At 40.0% G+C, this 19,903-nt stretch overlaps 1 pseudogene across 1 annotated transcript; it reads right to left on the reverse strand.

The window, feature by feature from the left end:
* Window positions 1-1,810: 1,810 nt before the first annotated feature.
* Window positions 1,811-17,558, reverse strand: LOC143583705 (GPN-loop GTPase QQT2-like; annotated as a pseudogene). The gene is made up of 6 exons (XR_013144231.1): window positions 17,445-17,558; window positions 17,238-17,352; window positions 13,298-13,524; window positions 12,908-13,220; window positions 3,029-3,234; window positions 1,811-2,277 (listed from the first exon to the last, which is right to left on the reverse strand). The product of XR_013144231.1 is annotated as a GPN-loop GTPase QQT2-like (transcript).
* Between the last annotated feature and the right edge of the window lie 2,345 nt (window positions 17,559-19,903).

Genomic DNA, 19,903 nt, shown 5'->3' on the forward strand with positions numbered 1-19,903 from the left:
AATAAAAATTCAAAAAATAAATAAATATTTGAAACAAATAATATAAAACAACCCCTGTAATAAAAACTAGTATTATTATTATATATATATATATATATATATACTAAATGGTAACTTACGGTTTACTCACATTAGGCCACTATTCATAAAATGTGGAACTTTTTGAGCTTGGCATACAAGCTCTTATTAATGCTTCTGATTTGTTACACGTCATAACACGTGTTTGTCTCTTTCCAACTGCCACCAACCTCATGTTTTCCTCTTCTGCTTATTACACCTAAATCGAGTACCCCAGAGGTTGAAGGCCACTGTCTTGTCAACAAAGTGACGATGCGAAGATTAACAACAAAAGTAAGTTTACTCTTCTGTAATCCTTATATGATTGTTCGAATCTGAAGAAGCCGACTATTTAAGCAATCAACTAAGAGTTTTGAGATCTTTGAAGACACTATGCCTATGTCATTAGAAACAACATAACCAAAACATCTTACGACATTCATCTTTCTTCATATTTTTGTGCATATATCTTAAACTAACTTGGATTATATTTATATTAATTTTGACTTGGTAAATTCTACTGTAGGATTTTGATTTATAGATAGAATACTGTTTTGTATTGTAGCCAAATTGATCCCAAAGATGGATATGAAAGTGTTGAAAACATTAAGATGGGAGCTTAATTCAGCCACACCCCTACTCATATGTTGAATTGATTAATTCAGGGTTGATACACCATTTTAATTCTTTAGTAAGATCAATACTTGATTTAAGTTCTTATGACACTTTCAGTTAAATATAGTTCTTTGTTTTATTATTATTTTTTTTACTTTATGGATGACCCGCTTACCTATGTTTTGTTCCTGTTTGGTTATTGAATGCAGTAACTTTGCGCATGAACAAGTTTGAGAGAAAGTTTTGCTTGCAGCCTTGAGATTTATTGATAAAGATGGAAGTAGATTCATAACTATGTATGAGTTTCAACAAGTTTCCAACCAGTAATTTCAAAAGTGGATGGGATCATACATTTCTAAAATAGCAGTTAAGGAGCAGAGTTGCAATGATATTACAGTGGAAATAGGAAAAAGTAACCTGTCTAATTAAATATTATGATTCTAGATTATTTTCCATGATTTTTATAAGATGGTCTTGATCATTGGTGAAAGTTATTGATGTAAATCTTCTAACAAGTTTGTTAATAGCTTCTTATACACTGATTACATTTATTTGGTTATTTATTTTTGTCTTATAAGGTCATTTAAGTTAAAACAACCCGCCACAACGCCAATGCACCGGATATAGTAAGATACTGTGAATTTAAGAGAGAAATACATAACGTCATGTATAGGCATATTGATGCGCGCAACGCGCGCGTGTAATTTTCTAGTTCACCCTAAATTTTAATGTTGCCCATAAAACACTAAATGTTACTCCCTCTGTCCCATTATAAGTGTCATAGTTTGATTTTTCAAGTCATTCTTGTTTAACTTTGACCGACAATATTTTTGTTTGTATTATATAATACTTGATTTAAAATATATGAATGGATTGGGTTTTAAATGTATTTTACATTGATATAATTTTCATCAAGTATTATATGACACGGACAAAAATATTTACGGTTAAGGTTGCAAAAGAAATACTTGAAAAGTCAAACTATGACACTTATAATGGGACGTAGGGAGTATTTACAAGAGAGTATTTACAAATTTGTGAAAGTTGACTTTTTAAGTTATTTATGTTATACATAATTTAATTTTCGCATTTATTTGCTCTCCTTTTAGAATTATTCAAGCCCCATGTAACACACTTTCTAACCTAATTTTAAGATAAAGTTAGATTAACAATAATAAGATTTAGAACATCAACCTAATAGCATTCATTAATTCTGCATATGTCAACATAAAAACCAAACCATCGCAAAATTTAAGTACACCATAAGATCACTAGTAGCCATTAGCCACGTACTAGTATATTTAGAATTTGAAATCTGCAATCTCTTCATCATCACTATCTATTCCACCTTCATCATCATCCTCATCCTCATTAGTGTACATTTCAATTTCTTCATCCTCTTTCTCATCTTCATCTTCATCTTCATCTTCATTTTCATCTTCCATCATGCTTGTACTACCTTTGCCATTATCTTTTAAACCAGTACTCAACACCACAGTTCCGCCCCCTGATTTCTCCATATCCTTTTGCAATCTCTCCATGTTTTCTTTCCTGCGTTCTTCCTCTAATCGTTCCTTCTCTTCCCGTCTTTTGTCCATCTCAGCTCTACACAAATACCAATAATCCGATTCAAATATTACCATATTACATCTAAGTTAACTCAAAATCTGATAAATTGAGCATCGATTATTGGAAAACATATTATTTTTCTAGTGTGTTGGTTCAGGCCATCTAAACATTATATAAAACTTTGTTAACTACAATTATAAGACACGAAACTTTGTTAGCAACAACTGTAATACGCTGTAGCCTAAACCAAAATAAACATTTTCTAAATCGACCCATACTGATGACCTGTACCCATTTTCGTTTTGACAAAAACCAAAATGACCACTATTTTAATCGACATGTTCTGACCGAAAATACGTCCTAACCCGAACTAAAATAACCATTTTAAATCTGACCCATTCTGGTCAAAACCCTTTTTGAGCTGAACCAAAATGTCCACTGTTTTTAATAAGCCTGTTCTGACATGTTACCTAGCCTGACCCGAACACGTTTCGACCCGCATAGCCATAAAGTACCTTTTCTTTTCCAATAAGCTTCCAAGAGTATTTCAAAAAACTTATAAAATGTTTTGTAATCTTCATAAAACTTTCTATAACTGACAATATAAGGATATTAACTATTAAAATATTAAACATTTTTTTGGTAACCATAGTAACAGCAACTAGATAACTTACAGACCCCACTTACCAATGACAACAAGTAAAACACAATTTATAAAAAAATTAATTGTCTTTATGTTTGTTTGTGTGTGTGTGTAAAATAGATAACAAAGAGTGCGTAGAAATACTTGTAAGTTTCCATGTATTCATCTGCACTTGCTTGAACAACTTTAAAGAAAGCATACATCCCAGCACCAGAAACTGCTGACACTCCAACAGCCCTTAAGTTTTTATAAAACTCCTCAAGAGCAAGAGAAAGACTTCGGGTCAAATCTGACGGGTATGAGTTGTCATTTTCTAGTGCAGCATGAAACACCTCAAAATCTTCCATCCACTAATCATATACCACAACAAAAAATTGTTCAAAATCTTCAATTAGAAGGATAAATGAGCGCATCGTATAATATTCAGATGACACGTAATCACTATTTCAGAATGCCATTATCAAAAAACTATGACATGTCTATTTAAATTACATTTTACCTATTTAAAATATCAAAATGAGAGGTAAGCTGAAAGATTTAACTACAAAGAAAATGGGTAACAGCCAAAACAGATAAGAGTCAAACAAAGTGTATTCAAATGTATAAAAACCTCTGACATCTTTTTCTTTAAACATTACATTTCTTTTTAATGGTACGGTTTCTGTAATCATATTAGTAGGCTTGTAAACGAACCAACTGAACACAAAAGGTACACGTTTTGGTTCGTTCGTTAACAGCATAATCAAATGGTTAACTAATGTAAGCGCACGAATATAACTGAACATAGATGAACGAACATGACTCAGCTAAAACCAATTAAAATAAATGTGAAAGTGTGTTGGGCCTAAAAAGTTATTGAAACAAGACTAAATTGTAACAAGCCTAAAATATTTAAATGAATATACTAACAAAAGTAAAAGAACGAACTTAAACAAACATAAAGTACCAAGCATAGCAAAAATCAAAGTTACAAACATAAATGAATTTAAATGAACGAACAGGACATGCTTTCATTTTCATTTAACTAAAGAGCAAAAACTTTTATTAATGTTCGTTTAACATTTACTAAATAAAAGAGCATTAACATAGTTCCCGATAAATGTTCACTGAACCTTCGGGTTCATTTATGAAGAGTTAGGTCCCAGCAGAGCCCAGTTAGACCCGTAAGACTCACCTCAAAGAGAGACGTCTGCGCAGCTGGACACGCAAGACTCACCTCAAAGAGGGACGTCTGCGCAAAGACCAAACTCGCAAGACTCACCTCAAAGAGAGACGTCTGCGCAGAAACCAACTGGATCGGCAGGACCCACCATGCTCAGAGACGTGACGTCCTTACGCGCAGTACGCTAGCTGTTCCCGCAGGAAACGCCTCCCAATGGTTTCCAAGTACTCCGCCTGTTCCCGCAGTTACGGATACCATCCATCAGGGAAGGCTACCCGCGCAGCAAGGCTACACGCACAAGGCTTAACTCTCATAATAATTCAGTAGTCACCTGAAGAAGGAATGAGCAAGCCGGGAATACTCCCGCCCAAATGAGCCAGTCCGTACGATACTGGAAGATCTTTTGTATTGTACCTGACGAGGTATGGGCAAAAGATCTGACCAAAGATACGACAGCTCATTGACAACAGTATGGCGAGCAGCATGCTCTTGTACTGTATGTCACTATTAGCCGCTACCTACTCACCAACTACCAGCATGGCACGTGCGTAGGCCATAGTTGGTAGAACAGGAATACTATTCAGCCGGCTATACCTTCTTGGAAACCTACCTTCGGCTATAAATACCCCAAATGGTATGATCATCTAATCTCATCTTGTATCTTACATCTTATACCTGATATCTGCTCTAGCAATCTCTTAATATACACTTATATTCAAGAGCAATCTAGTCTGATTCTCACGCCGGAGGGTGGTCACAAGGAGGTACCCCCCCTTCTCAGTGACGAGCTCACGGTGTCTGTTTTGCAGGTTATCAGAAGAACCATCTTTGCCGGGTCTAACCCCTCGTGGGAAACATCTATTTAACCCCCAGATTATCCGTAATCTGCCCGGGGTCCAGTAGTGTTTCTTCATTGGCGCCATCCGTGCATAAAAGCTAGAACTTCATTTTTTTTTCAGTTTTTTCAAACTTCTGGAAAGATGGTTAACGTTACTCCGGTCCCAAGGCCAACGAGTTACCAGGAAGCCCCGGTAACCACAACCCCAGCTACTGGGGGGAACACCGGCGAGCACACAAATTTTACGAACACTACCCCGGTTACCCAAGCCAGGGCAAGTGCAGTAACTTTTACGAACACTACCCCGGTTACCCAAGACGGGTCAAGTGCAGTAAACAACCGTCCCCTGGGATTCAATAATACCCAGGTGGAAAGACAACAGACGAGACTCCCCCGCCAAACGCTTGAACAAGTTAAAGCGTGGGCGGAGGCACGTCAGAAGGAATTCCAAGCTGAGTTGGACGAACGCTTGCGTTCTGTCCAACAGGCTGACGAATTTGGAAGCACTCGATAACAGCTCAACATGAGCAGTGAGTGCGAGTCCTCGGACGATGATCGGGAGGAATCCGACACCGACGCAAACCCTCGCCTTAGGGCGAAAGGGAAGCGTAAGGAAACGGACTTCCAAACGAGAAGGAATTTCGGAGAAACCTTCAAACAAAGGAACACGGGGGGAAACCCACGTGACTTCTCCAAAACCTTCAGACCAACTGCTGCAAACGCGGGAACATCCAAGTTTGCAAGGGACATTGCGGAAGCAATCGCCCCGAAAAGTGCCAAGCAGATGCCAACATCGGCACTTATGATGGTATATCCGACCCAGATGATCACCTGAACAGATTCATAGCGGGGGCAACCGTCAGCAACTGGACGGAACCCACGTGGTGTTATATGTTCCAGATGACACTGGTTGGAGCGGCTAGAGCTTGGTTTGACCGTTTACCGGTCCACCACATCTATGATTGGGCGGACTTCCAACACAAGTTCAGCCAACACTTCAGTCAACAGAGGAAATATATTGAAGAACAGTGGACGATCCTCAACTGCGTTAGAGATAAGGATGAACCTTTACTAGACTTCATCACTCGCTTTAACTCGAAAAAGCTGAGTCTGGGCGTTATAAGCGAAGACCTTGTTCGCGCCGCTTTCATCCAAGGCGCCGAATACCAAGAGCTTATCCGCACGTTGACGGGTAAAGATGGCATGCCATCCACATGGGATGCCATCATGACGGCAGCCAAGCGCTTTGCCAAAACAGAGAAGCAATTGGGTGGGGATCTGCCCCAGACTACAAACTTCTACACGCAGAGGACTAGAGAAAACAACGTCCAGACCGCCCGGCAAAACAAAAGGAAGAAGCCAAGCATGTGGCAGTCAAGGGTAAACTTTGACACCTCATCCAACTCTCGCTCCCTAGTAGGCGGAAGGGGTAATACATACCCATCAAGCCGACACCCCAGGTGGACGCCGCTCACCAAAAGCGTCACGGAGATATTTGCCACTGAGAAACTCCCATGGCCAAAAGCTCCAATGGTCCGGCAACGACCTGACGCGGATCAGAGCAAATACTGTGACTTCCACGGCACAAAGGGTCACACCACTGAGAAGTGTTCATCCTTAAGGGATATTATTGAAACATTCGTCAAGGAGGGCAAACTTACACACCTGGTGGCATCAATCAGGAATGGAGGGAATAATGACAACGGATACAAAAGCAACGGACGAAAGCCCGTTGACATCAGCATTCACATGGTTCGTGGTAACATCAGAGGAAGAAAAAGACGGACGACAGAACCATGCGCATGGAAAGAAGCTGAGGTACGCTTCCCGCGAGTGCCAGGAGGACCCAGCAAAGAAGGTCCTATCGTCATCAAAAGCCAGCTGGGGCACTACATCACTTCCCGCACTCTTGTTGACAATGGCGCCTCGTCAACGGTTATGTACAGGCAGTTCTTCGACAAGCTAGATGATGAAGACAAGGAACGCCTGGAAACGGTCTACGCCTCGATGGAAGGGTTTGACGACAGCACAAACACCCCTCTGGGTATCCTATCTTTCCCCATCACTCTCACAGACGGAAAACACTCCCGCACAGAGGATGTGGACTTTATCGTAATGAGGAAGCCACACCACACATACGACATTCTCTTCGGGAGAGACGGGATGGCAAGATTCAATGCCGTAGTATCTTCAGTCCACGGCATAATGGGATGGCCAACAGTTGAGGGCGTGGCGATGGTCACCGGTATTCCCCAGGTATGCATCGCATCTGTCTCATCAACACCCAAACCAAAGATGGCTAAACCCACCATCACCGAACCAGAAGAATGGGCTTTCAATGGCAAATACCCCGACCAGGCGGTTACTATTGGCCCAACAATCACTGATCCTACGCGCACATTACTCAAACGCTTACTACATAAAAACGCTGACATCTTCGCATGGAAACCAGCAGACATGACTGGTGTACCTCGAAGTAAAGCAGAGCATAAGCTCAAGTGTGACCAGGCTTCTACGCCGGTCATACAAAAGCGTAGAGTAATGGGGGCGGAACAAGCTAACGCGTGTAGAACCCAAGTCAAGGAACTCCTTGACGCGGGCATCGTACGCGTTAGCAGATATCAAACTTGGGTTGCAAATCCCGTTATGGTACCGAAGTCTAACAAGCAATGGCGCATGTGCATAGATTTCAATGACTTGAACAAAGCATGCCCCAAAGATTGTTACACGTTACCCGAAATTGATCTTAAGGTAGATTTGTATCACCGTTTCGCCTTAAATGCTTCCTTGATGCGTATAAAGGGTACCATCAAATCCACATGGCCGTTGACGATCAGGACAAAACCGCATTTCGGACGCCCGATGGCACATTCTGTTATCAAATGATGCCATTCGGACTTAAGAATGCCGGGTCCACATACCAACGCCTAATGGACAAAGAGTTTCATGCCCAAATTGGGAGGAACTTGGAAGTATACTTGGATGACCTGGTCATCAAAAGCCTTGACCCAGAAGCAATGTTGAAAGACATCGAAGAAACATTCAACACACTCAGAAGGATAAACATGAAGCTCAACCCGAGCAAGTGTTCCTTTGGGATGGAAGAAGGGAAGTTCTTAGGAGTCATTGTTACAAAAGATGGCTTCAGAGCGAACCCTGAAAAGGTCGAAGCCATTATCAAAATGGAATCACCTACTACCATCAAGCAAGCTCAGACACTGAACGGACGCCTAGTTGCACTTAACCGCTTCTTGGCAAATCATGCGGATAGGTCGTTCCCATTCGTGTCGACGCTGAGAAACTGTCTAAAGAAAACGCACTTCCGCTGGACACCAGAAGCGGAAGCAGCTTTTCAGGAAATTCGGTCACGCTTGATCGAACTCCCAACGCTCACAGCACCAGAAGCGGGAGAGGAATTAATCCTATACCTCTCCGCCACAGATAGAGCAACCGGGGTCGTCCTGTTAGTCGAGCGAAAAGGCATCCAGATGCCAATCTACTATGTTAGCCGTCTCCTAACAGACGTCGAAACTCGGTACTCTACCCTGGAAAAATTAGTCTTAGCACTTGTACAGGCTTCACGCAGGCTAAGACGATATTTCCAAGGTCACCCAATCACTATTCTCACCAACTTCAAACTTCCAAATGTTTCAGGCAAACCCGAACTTTCGGGACGCCTAGCCAAATGGGCAATAGAATTGGGAGAATACGCGATAAAGTACAAGCCAAGGCCAGCCATAAAAGGCCAGGTCTTGGCCGACTTTATTGTCGAAGTCCCCGCATCACGGGAGAAAGAGTGCCAGGACGAGGCTCAACCCTCTCCAGCACAAGACATCGATGATGTCTGGCGACTTTACACTGATGGAGCGGCCAGCAACGAGGGCTCAGGGTTAAAACTTACCAACCCAGCAGGCCAAGAATACACTTACGCTATTCGACTAGACTTTCCAAGTACGAATAACGAAGCTGAGTATGAAGCATTCTTGGCCGGGTTAAGGATTGCGCGTAAAATGGGAGTAAAGAACTTGGAAGCCCATGTGGATTCCATGTTAGTAGCCAATCAGATAAACGGGACGTACACGGCCGTGAACGACACAATGGCCCTGTACCTCGCTCAAGCAAAAACCCTCATGTGCGATTTTAATGATTGTAAAGTCATACACGTCAAGCGTAGCGAAAACAAATCTGCGGATGCGTTAAGCAAGCTTGCGTCATTGGCTTTCACCCACTTGGGAAAGGACATCCGCATTGAACTCCTTGGAGCACCATCAGTCCCACACAAGGAAGTCTGTGTCATCCAAACCGGCACAGAAACGTGGATGACACCAATAATAAATTACCTTGCGGCGGGTATACTACCAGAGTCAAAAACACAGATGCGTTGACGACCAAGATGCCAACTACCTCCTAAGGGAAGTACACGAAGGCATCTGTGGGATACATGCAGGTCCACGCGCAGTTGCAGCTAAGCTAAACAACGCAGGATACTTTTGGCCGGGGATGCATACGGATGCGCTGGCGTACATCAGAAAGTGCAGGTCTTGTCAGCTCTACGCACCCAACACGCATCGCCCGAAGAAGGAACTTGTTCCAGTCACCTCTGCATGGCCATTTCAGAAGTGGGCCATCGACGTGACAGGCCCATTTCCCACAGCAGCAGGGAACGTCCAGTTTCTAGTGGTCGCCATCGACTACTTCACCAAGTGGATAGAGGCAAAACCCTTAGCCCAAACGACCGCAAAACATATCAAAAAATTCATTTGGGAATTTATTATTTGTCGTTTCGGGCTTCCACAGAATTTGGTGAGCGATAATGGCACCAACTTTGCTGACAAGAAGCTACAACAGTGTCTTAAAGAACTTCAAATCACCCACACCTTTACCTCGGTGGCGCACCCGTAGGGTAATGGTGAGGTGGAAAGAGCAAATAGGAGCATCGTCGACGGCATAAAGAGAAGACTATTGGAACACAGCTCCGGCTGGGTGGACGAAGTTCCACACCTACTTTGGGCACACAGAATGATGAAAAAGGCAAGTACGGGAGAAACCCCGTTCAGCCTCACTTATGGCACTGAAGCCATGGTCCCGGTCGAAATTGGTCTACCCTCACCAAGGGTCATGATTCAACCAGAGGACAATGATGCGGAAAGACGGTTAGACCTTATGCTAACCGAGGAACGCAGAGACTTAGCCGCAGCGCGTGAAGAGAACTACAAACGACAAATGCAAAAGTACTACAACACGCGGGTAAAACTCTGCAACTTCAATGTAGGAGACTACATATTGCGTAACAACGAGGCTTCGAACCAAGAGCGCCCATGAAAGCTGACCCCTGTCTGGGAAGGTCCGTACGTTATCAAAGAAGTACTGGGAAAGGGCGCATACCGGCTCGAAAGGCTCGATGGCACTCCCGTCCCACGAACATGGAACGGAGCTCAATTACGCAAATGTTACATGTAGATCAATTCCAAATTTGTAAAGAAAAGGCCCAGAGCCACTTCTAATGGAAATGATTCTCCTTAGAACATCGACGCTGATGATTTTACATTTATACTTTTAACTTTCCACACGGATATGCCGGTCTTCACCGCATACATAAGTGTGAAAGAAAGCCGTTGCATGGGGAAGGCGGTAAAACCCGCATAAACCCAAAAAACGGCAAACCTTCACGCAGGTCAGTTAAAGGTAAAGTTCAGTCGTCCCACTAAATGAAAGTGCCGGTCTATCCGCACGAATCATGATAAGAGGAAACCGAACACTAACCTATTAACAACCGCGCGTCGAACGGTAAATTTATTCAACACTGATATGCCGGTACTCACCGCATAATTACGTGAAAAGTCGTTGCGTGGGGAAGGCGGCAAAACCCGCATAAACCCAAAAAACGATAAACCTTCACGCAGGACAGTCATAGGTAAACTTTGGTCATCCCACTAAATGAAAGTGCCGGTCCTAACCGCACAAATCATGAGAGGAAACCGAACCTATTGACAACCGCGCGTCGAACGGTTAACTTATCCAAAACACTGGGAAAATTGCTAAAATAAACTAAAATATACATGCGCAAGTCATGTAACGTTTATAAAGCAAGTCCCAAAGATTCAAAAGTAAGCGGGAAAATACCCCTTACCTTGGCAACCAAGTAACTATAAGACGGGTGCGGGTACAGTGTCAAGGCAAAACCCTTCACATACTTAGCACCCGCAGGGAATTGAAGCCAAAAATACCTCGGCAACCAAGTAACTATAAGACGGGTGCGGGTACAGTGTCAAGGCAAAACCCTTCACATACCTATCACCTGCAGGGAATTGACGCCAGGAATACCTTGGAAGTAAAGTAACTATAAGACGAGTGCGGGTACAGTGTCAAGGCAAAACCCTTCACATACCTAGCACTCCGCAGGGAAATGAAACCAAGAAGGATCTTCTGGGCCATGCTTGCGGAAACGGGAATAACATCCCCGCATAGCAGGAACGTCGAGAACTAGATTGTTTGAAGCTTCAAGATGGAATTGGTGGTTTTAACATAATTGATCACTATGTTCAAAACTACCAAAACCTCATGGAGAATCCACACGACTAGGACTCAACGCTCCTGACTTGCGAGGAGGTTACAGACCTACCCGCATCATACCCAAAGATCAAGCAGGAAAGTCGGGAATTTCTGCAAGTGACATTAGGACTTCCGCGGGAAGAATCACCATGGAAAACCTTAAAACTAAACCCTTTTCAAAAACCCTTTGCTTAAGTCCAAAAGTTCACCTCACTTTATTAAACATTCATGAGAAGAACATTGGACTGGGGGGACTTGAAGAGGTAGGTCCCAGCAGAGCCCAGTTGGACCCGTAAGACTCACCTCAAAAAGAGACGTCTGCGCAGTTGGACCCGCAAGACTCACCTCAAAGAGGGACGTCTGCGCAAAGACCAAACTCGCAAGACTCACCTCAAAGAGAGACGTCTGCGCAGAAACCAACTGGATCGGCAGGACCCACCATGCTCAGAGACGTGACGTCCTTACGCGCAGTACGCTAGCTGTTCCCGTAGGAAACGCCTCCCAATGGTTTCCAAGTACTCCGCCTGTTCCCGCAGTTATGGATACCAGCCATCAGGGAAGGCTACCCACGCAGCAAGGCTACACGCACAAGGCTTAACTCTCATAATAATTCAGTAGTCACCTGAAGAAGGAATGAGCAAGCCGGGAATACTCCTGCCCAAATGAGCCAGTCCGTACGATACTGGAAGATCTTTTGTACTGTACCTGACGAGGTATGGGCAAAAGATCTGACCAAAGATACGACAGCTCATTGACAACAGTATGGCGAGCAGCATGCTCTTGTACTGTATGTCACTATTAGCCGCTACCTACTCACCAACTCCTGTCATACCACGTGCATAGCCTGTAGTCGGTGGAAAAGGAATAGTACATAGCAGGCCTGGTCACTGTCAGCCGCTGCCTACCCACCAACTACCAGCATGGCATGTGCATAGGCCACAGTTGGTAGAACAGGAATACTATTCAGCCGGCTATACCTTCTTGGAAACCTACCTTCGGCTATAAATACCCCAAATGGTATGATCATCTAATCTCATCTTGTATCTTACATCTTATACCTGATATCTGCTCTAGCAATCTCTTAATATACACTTATATTCAAGAGCAATCTAGTCTGATTCTCACGCCGGAGGGTGGTCACAAGGAGGTACCCCCCTTTCTCAGTGACGAGCTCACGGTGTCTGTTTTGCAGGTTATCTAAAGAACCATCTTTGTCGGGTCTAACCCCTCGTGGGAAACATCTATTTAACCCCCAGATTATCCGTAATCTGCCCGGGGCCGATTAGTGTTTCTTCAATTTACAAGCATACATATGAGTGCACAAATTATGTATCAGAAAGAATAACGGAAAACGTGCTCATGAGTCGGGCAACCATTACAAAAAGTGGCTTGTTTTAACTTTTGAGTGATCCAATTTAGAAAACCGGTATATAAAAACACACTAAAGGTTAATCTAACAAGTGTATTTTACCTCCAAAGCAAATTGGTGCTAAATGACATCCGTCTTGTTGAAAACCACAACCATGGGCATAAAGCATAAAGCATTCGGAATCTCTGCACGCGTAAAGAATGCTACACGCATAAAGCATGTTACTCATAAACGTATTTGGACTCTCTGCACGCGGTGTATCAACAAAATACGCGATCACATTTGGAAAAGTTGAAGCAAACGCCTCGGTAATTATCACTCCCGATGCAGACCAAGTAAATATCTCAATTTGACCAGGAGTATCCACAAGAACATAATCAAGTTCATCCGCTCGCCTTTCAATCATTTCTACAACCTAACATCCACAAGACTACTATCAATATTAAAAACATTAAAACTTTAAAAGCAAAAAATGTATATGTTACTATTTACCTCGTCAAATTTAGTGGCGAACAAGTTGAGTGAAGTTAATATTTCTCCATTGGGTCCAAGATTAAACTGTTTCATGACTTCTTTGTAGCGAACGGTGTCCCGTATGTCGATATTGGCCCCAAAAGGCAGAGTCATTACAGCTGGATCAAGATTCATTACGTAACTTTTTATGTTGGAAGCATGTGTGTGACATACGGTTCTATAAAGGAATGTTGTTTTCCCACTTCCTGTGCATTATAAAACATTGATTAAACAAAAAAGTTGTAAACGAACCGAACGAACACGAACAGAGTACGTTCGTTTAACTTTAACTGAACAAACAATCGAACACGAGCAATTAAAACAAGGGTTTTCTTGTTCACGTCCGTTCTTTAAGACAAAGAAAGTGTTTGTGCTCTTGTTCTCTTGTTACGTTAATAGTATAAATAAGAGGTTCATAATCGTAACATAACATAGATGAACATTCATCGGTGAGCTAAGATTAAAAGTGAACGTGAACAACAATGTGTTGGGCTTAAAAAGTTATTAAAACTGTTAGTGCACGAAATTGTTGTCCGTAGCATTCGAATAATGTATACATAGTCTAGATTGTTTAATTATTGTAAAATGGTCATTCGCTATGGATTGTATAGCGAATGCGTCCATTCGTTAGTGATCTAGGCTAGTTCGTTAAGTTTATATGCCCATTCATTATGTAATATAACGAATGGAGGCTGGTTCATTAAGTTATCATCACTCGTTATGGAATCATAAAGAATGGAGTCTAATTCGTTATGAAGATATAACGAATTAGACTAAATTAACGAATTGGTGCTTTGGCCTATAAATTGGCATATTCATGCTCATTTGTAGATGTACATATTTAGAGAGAGATCTAGATCTAAATTATGCTCTCCATAAGTTTTTTCCATCCACCATAATGTATTCATCCATATTTATCAATAAAGTAATATTTTAACGTTTAGATCTTGTACATAATCGATGTATCGTATTAGCGGCTAGATCCGTGATGGGTTCCTACAATTGGTATCAGAGCAGGAGCTGCTCTCGATACTTCGATTAAGGTATGAATCTGAGTTTTTCGTGTTCTTCGTGTTCTTCGGGTTTTGGTCAGATCTGGAGTAAATTAGTGTGTTATAAATGGATTTGAGTGTGAATTCGTGTTTATTGATAGAAGAGGAAACTTCCTGTGTAATTTGGTGTTAAGTTATGGTGTATTGAGTGATTCACCATGGAAGAGCATGTTAACTTTTGATTCGATTTATGATGATTTAGTGATTGTTAAGTTAATTGGATGATGGATTTGTGTTTATTATTGAAATCCACATGTTTATGTGGATTTTGGTGGTTAATTATGGTGTATTGAAGGTTTTGCCATGAAAAAGCATGGTTTTTGGTTGAGTTATTTGGTGATGTATAAGTAATCGTTAAGTTATTTGGACGATGGATTCGGAACCGTGGTGAAAAACTGAGTGTTCGGGTAGATTTTCATGGTTAATCATGTGTTTATGATGGATCTGCCATGGATACAGCTTGAAAATGTAGATTCCGGCCAGATCTGTTTATTCTGGCCATGTAATTGAATTTTCCGGCCACATTCGTTTTTCCGGTGGTCAGTTCAGATCTAACCACCTGATTCGTTATTACTGTAGCTGATTCGTTAGGAAAGTCTAACGAATTACTGTAGCAATTCGTTATGAAAATGGTAACGAATTAAGATTATTCTTTAAGGTAATTCGTTAAGGTTATGATAACGAATTACAATGATTCGTTAAGCTAATTCGCTAAGGTAAACATAGCGAATTAAGGCAATTCGTGAAGCTGATTCGTAAAGTTAAAGATAATGAATTAAGGCAATTCATTAAGGTACTTCGTTAAGTTAATTCGTTAAGTTAAAGGTAACGAATTAAGTAAATTCGTTAAATTATTTCGTGAAGGTGATTTGTTAAGGTATTGGTAACGAATTAAGGTGATTCGTTAACTATTATAACGAAGTGAAATCTTAACGAATGGGAGGCCATTCGTGTAACTGTTATAAAGAATTGGAGTTGGTAATTTATGACGACTTGAGTTGATTCGTTAAGTGTATAACGAATGGTGATTAATTTAACGAATTGGAGAGCAAAATGTAAGTTAACGAATGGGGTGTATATTTATAACGAATTAGAGAGGCAATTCGTTAAAAAAAAAAATTTGGCGGGAAAAATTTTCTTGTGCGGATTTTTTCCTGAATGCTCCTCGTAAGTGAGATTTCATTTTTGAAAATTTTGGCGTTAGTTTATTTTTCGAAAATTTTCGGTGAATTTTTGGCGGGAAAATCGGGAAAAATTTTCTTTATCGAAATTTTTCGGGGATGTTCCTAATGTATTGGAGACTCTTCGTGCAAATTTTGGTAATATATTTTTGGACATGCATTTCGACTGGCCGAGGGGGAGATCTCGTGTAATTTAAGGAGGAGTGTGTTTGTTTGTGAACCTTGAAAATTTTTTAAAACCTTGCCGAATTTTTCAAGAAAAGGGGGAGATAAAATTTTGGCTTGTATCTTCCTACATTTGCAAGGTTTCTTGAAAAATTACTGCAATTCGGGTGGTAATTCATGCATACAAAGCTACGTTTGACTGAGTTCAAGACTGCAAGTGTTCTTCGATTGGTGATTGATTTGTTCAAAGACTGAAACCTGACTATGTGGGATACGAGTGTCTGTTCGTTTATTTCTTTCTGAGGGGCTTTGATCCTGTCCATGTTGGCTATGAGTAAATGACGGATTACTTCTGTTGAGGGAGACGATTCTCGAACGTGTTGATCTTATTGAAGAATATACGAGTCTTGTCATTAGATTGAAGAATTTGATCATTTGGGGTTTATTAATGGAGGTTGGAACTCTGAATCTTATGATGCCCAAACATTAGTGCATCTTTGCAAATGAGATGTGGAAGAGCTTCAAAGAGTTATTTGAGATAAACGTTATCAAGAGAGGGAAAACCGAAGTGAAAGATGTTGAATGATCGAGTTGTTCATGAAGAAGTGTGATGAGGTTAAACGTAAAGATATGTTTTTCTTTACCTGCTGATGGATAGCTGATGACTTATTGCTGATTGTTGAAAGATTGAACCATATCATACGCTAATGGATGATTGGGATGATCTCCAAGAGTTTCTCACATTGAGGGGTGATCTGATATGAGAAGCTACAAGTTGTTGGTTTGCTGAAAAGATTTAAAGATTGTTCGTCTACACAAGCCCGAAAATCATCAGTCAAGGAGGTGTCTGTTAGTGCACGTTTTGTGACTGGTGATTTGCAGTTAAAGTATTCAAGGTTAAAAGTATTCGATAGCTACGGAAAAGGGGGTGTCTGTTAGTGCACGAAATTGTTGTCCGTAGCATTCGAATAATTTATACATAGTCTAGATTGAATATTTATTGTAAATGGAGCATGTGGCCTATAAATAGGTGGTTCCATGCTCATAATTAGGTATGTACATATTTAGAGAAAGATCTAGATCTAAATTATGCTCTTCATAAGTTATTTCCATCCACCATAATGTATTCATCCATATTTATCAATAAAGTAATAATTTAACGTTTAGATCTTGTACATAATCGATGTATCGTATTAGCGGCTAGATCCGTGATGGGTTCCTACAAAAACCATACTATATTGTAATGGCCTAGAAAATATAAATGCATATATAAACAAACAAACTTAGATAAATGCAAACTAACGAACATACATAAACAAACGAGACTTGTTCATGTTCGCCTGTATAACTAGATGAACAAAAAAATTAAAACCCTTGTTCATGTTAATTCGTTTATTAAATAACTGAACTTAAACAAACTTCCTGCCCAACGGTTAACGAACACTTCAGTGAATGCTCAGCTCATATACAAGTCTTAAAAAAAACTCAAAACTTTGTGTTTACAGGCAAGTAACATGATACTTGCCATTCCAACAATAATTATGTTAACAGGTTTCTTCTTGAAACCCGTTGAGGACTTGTCTATCTGCAAATTCTCCATTGACATGGTGATATCATCTTTCAATTCACCAGCCGACTACCAACATGATCAAAAAGAGAAAACCATAAAAAAAGAGTTGAAATAATATATCAAAAATCAATCAAAAAAAGATGGGTTGATTCTTTTACATTGACTCCAGATGAGTTTGTGGATTTTGTTTGCACAGATGATGCAGCTTCTTTTGATGCTTTGACGTTTGACTCTGAATCAATTTCCATCTAAAATAATTCTTCAAAATTACTACAAAAGAATCAATAGTAAAGGGTGTAAGAAGCTAACCGGTAGGTTGAACGGGTCGTTTTAAAAATGGCCAGTTTGGATATGAATGTAAACGAAACGAGCTCGAATCGATAAAAAGCTTGAAAAGACCTGTGAAAATTTTTAAATAAAGCTGGAGCCCTGTATGGACGCTCATCAAGACTTGTGCATTTTTAAGTTCTACCTCATTTAGACATCTAAGTACAAATGCTTGTCCCAGTGCATAGGCCCGTCTAAGGTTTTCTTAAAAATGTTGAAAAAGAATATAAATTAATTAATTAATATATAAATATAATTGACAAGCGGAGCCTGAGCCAAGGTCGAACTTCAAATTAACAACTCGCAAGCGGAGCTCGAAAGCTCAATTACACCCCTAATGCTAATGGTGGTCATTACAATAAGTCAATACTCTATCATCAAAACCAACCAACCCAAAGGTATTGATTAGCCAACAACAAACAATAAAATTAACAGTTATAGTCATCATCAACATAAATAAATAAATACCTAGATATATAATTATTCACGAGTTTCATACCGGATGATCGTAACTATTTGATTTTGGGTGCCGGAAAATCGATTTATGAGGGCTGCCTAGGGTTTATGCTGTCGGTGTTTGATTTGACGAATGACCACAGGGTCCCTTTATTTGATATATTCATAAAATAAATTAACTTAAATATTAATTTTGTTGGGCTACAATTTACTGTATTAAATATTAATTTACGCAATTTTAAACACGAACTTACCTATTTAGTAACACAAGCTTCATTTTTTTATTAAATAAAGTAATTTATAATTGTTTTTTATTAAAGGTGATTAAACTATTTCCATTAAAACAAATAAATTATTTATTTAAAGTATAAAAATGAATATTATAAAAGAAAAGAAAAGGCAAAATTAAAATACAAACCACTAGTTTTGAGACATGTGGCATGGTGGGGGTTGCAACCTGGGTTTCTCCCACGAAAACGTTTCATTTAAAAAAATGGTATTTTAAATAAAGTATAACAATCAATCTAATGAGAGTAGTTTAATTTAGTGGAATGAGAGCATTCACATCAGGTACCTTAAAAATTTTGTGAGAGAAATCTCAAAAAAAACTAGAGAATGGTGAGTGGTTGTGAGTAGAGGAGAGATAAAATTTAAAGAGATGAGTAAATTTGGAGAATCACTGTTCATCCTCTATTTATTTTTTAATATATTTGAGAGTGGTTGTGAGTGGAGCAGTGAGAAATGATAATGATAAAGATGTAAAAAAGTATTATTTAATTGTATATGAAAGAGAAAATGTAGTGTTTTTTAGTGTAATTATAAAGATATTTATAGAGAAGGTGATATGAATGCTCTAATAATGGGCTTGAAAAACATAAAAAGGAACTTAAATATAAATAACGAAATCGGACGATGATAAAAATGTTTTTATGTTCGTTCGTTTTACCAAATGAAAATATATATATATATGTTAATGTTTGTTCATTTATTATTAAATAAGTGAACTTCATGTTATGCAATTCACTAAACGTTTAGTTTGTTTATTGGGCATTATATATATATATAGCAAAGTTTATGGTACTCACATAATTGTACTGTACTACTGCTACCACTTTCTATGCGTATGGTACAAGGTATTTTATGCATAATTTTGCTTACACGTTAGCCTCCACGTCTGCTTCTCCTGCTAGCATTGTCTATCATTATTGTCCCTTCATCCTCTTATCACAAGTATCGATGTGTCACAGTATGCCACGAGACCACCGTTCAATTTCAATTTATTCATTCTTCCAAATCCTGACACTTGCAACTTCCGAGTCATCGTTCTGCATTGCCGGCCAACAAACCACAAGAGGCGGTCTTTGTTGTCGGCTATCTACCCATATGCACATCACTTTTTTTGATGCCTAACACCTTTGCCATTCTGATCCTCCAGAGGCTAAGCAGGTAAGTCTCTCTCAAGAACCTGTTTCAGTAACATTACTCACTTTTATCTCTTTTGTTTAATTGTACCCGTTAGCTAAATGCTTGAAATGATACGAGAGAGAGAGATAGATAGAGAGACCCGTTTCAATCAAGAAGATGAAGCCGACCGACTTCTTTAACCGTGCGCCGATAGCCTCACATGTAATTCATTCTTCTTTAGTTTGCATTACCCTCTAGCGATTTTAGTCGGAGTTGTTCGTATAGTTGCAGATGCATGTTTCAGACATACGCCGAAAAGTAGGTAATCGTTTCATATTTCTTTTGTTTTAGTTGTTCAGTATCAAAAACTGAAAAACCCTATAATCGAATTTGGGGAAAAAAGTAGTGAAAAATGAACCCACTTTCGGGT

The sequence above is a fragment of the Bidens hawaiensis genome, unplaced genomic scaffold, assembly GCF_021521415.1.
Source record: "Bidens hawaiensis isolate Kalapana, Puna unplaced genomic scaffold, B.hawaiensis_p1.1 tig00032492_1, whole genome shotgun sequence".
Taxonomy (NCBI): Eukaryota; Viridiplantae; Streptophyta; class Magnoliopsida; order Asterales; family Asteraceae; genus Bidens; species Bidens hawaiensis.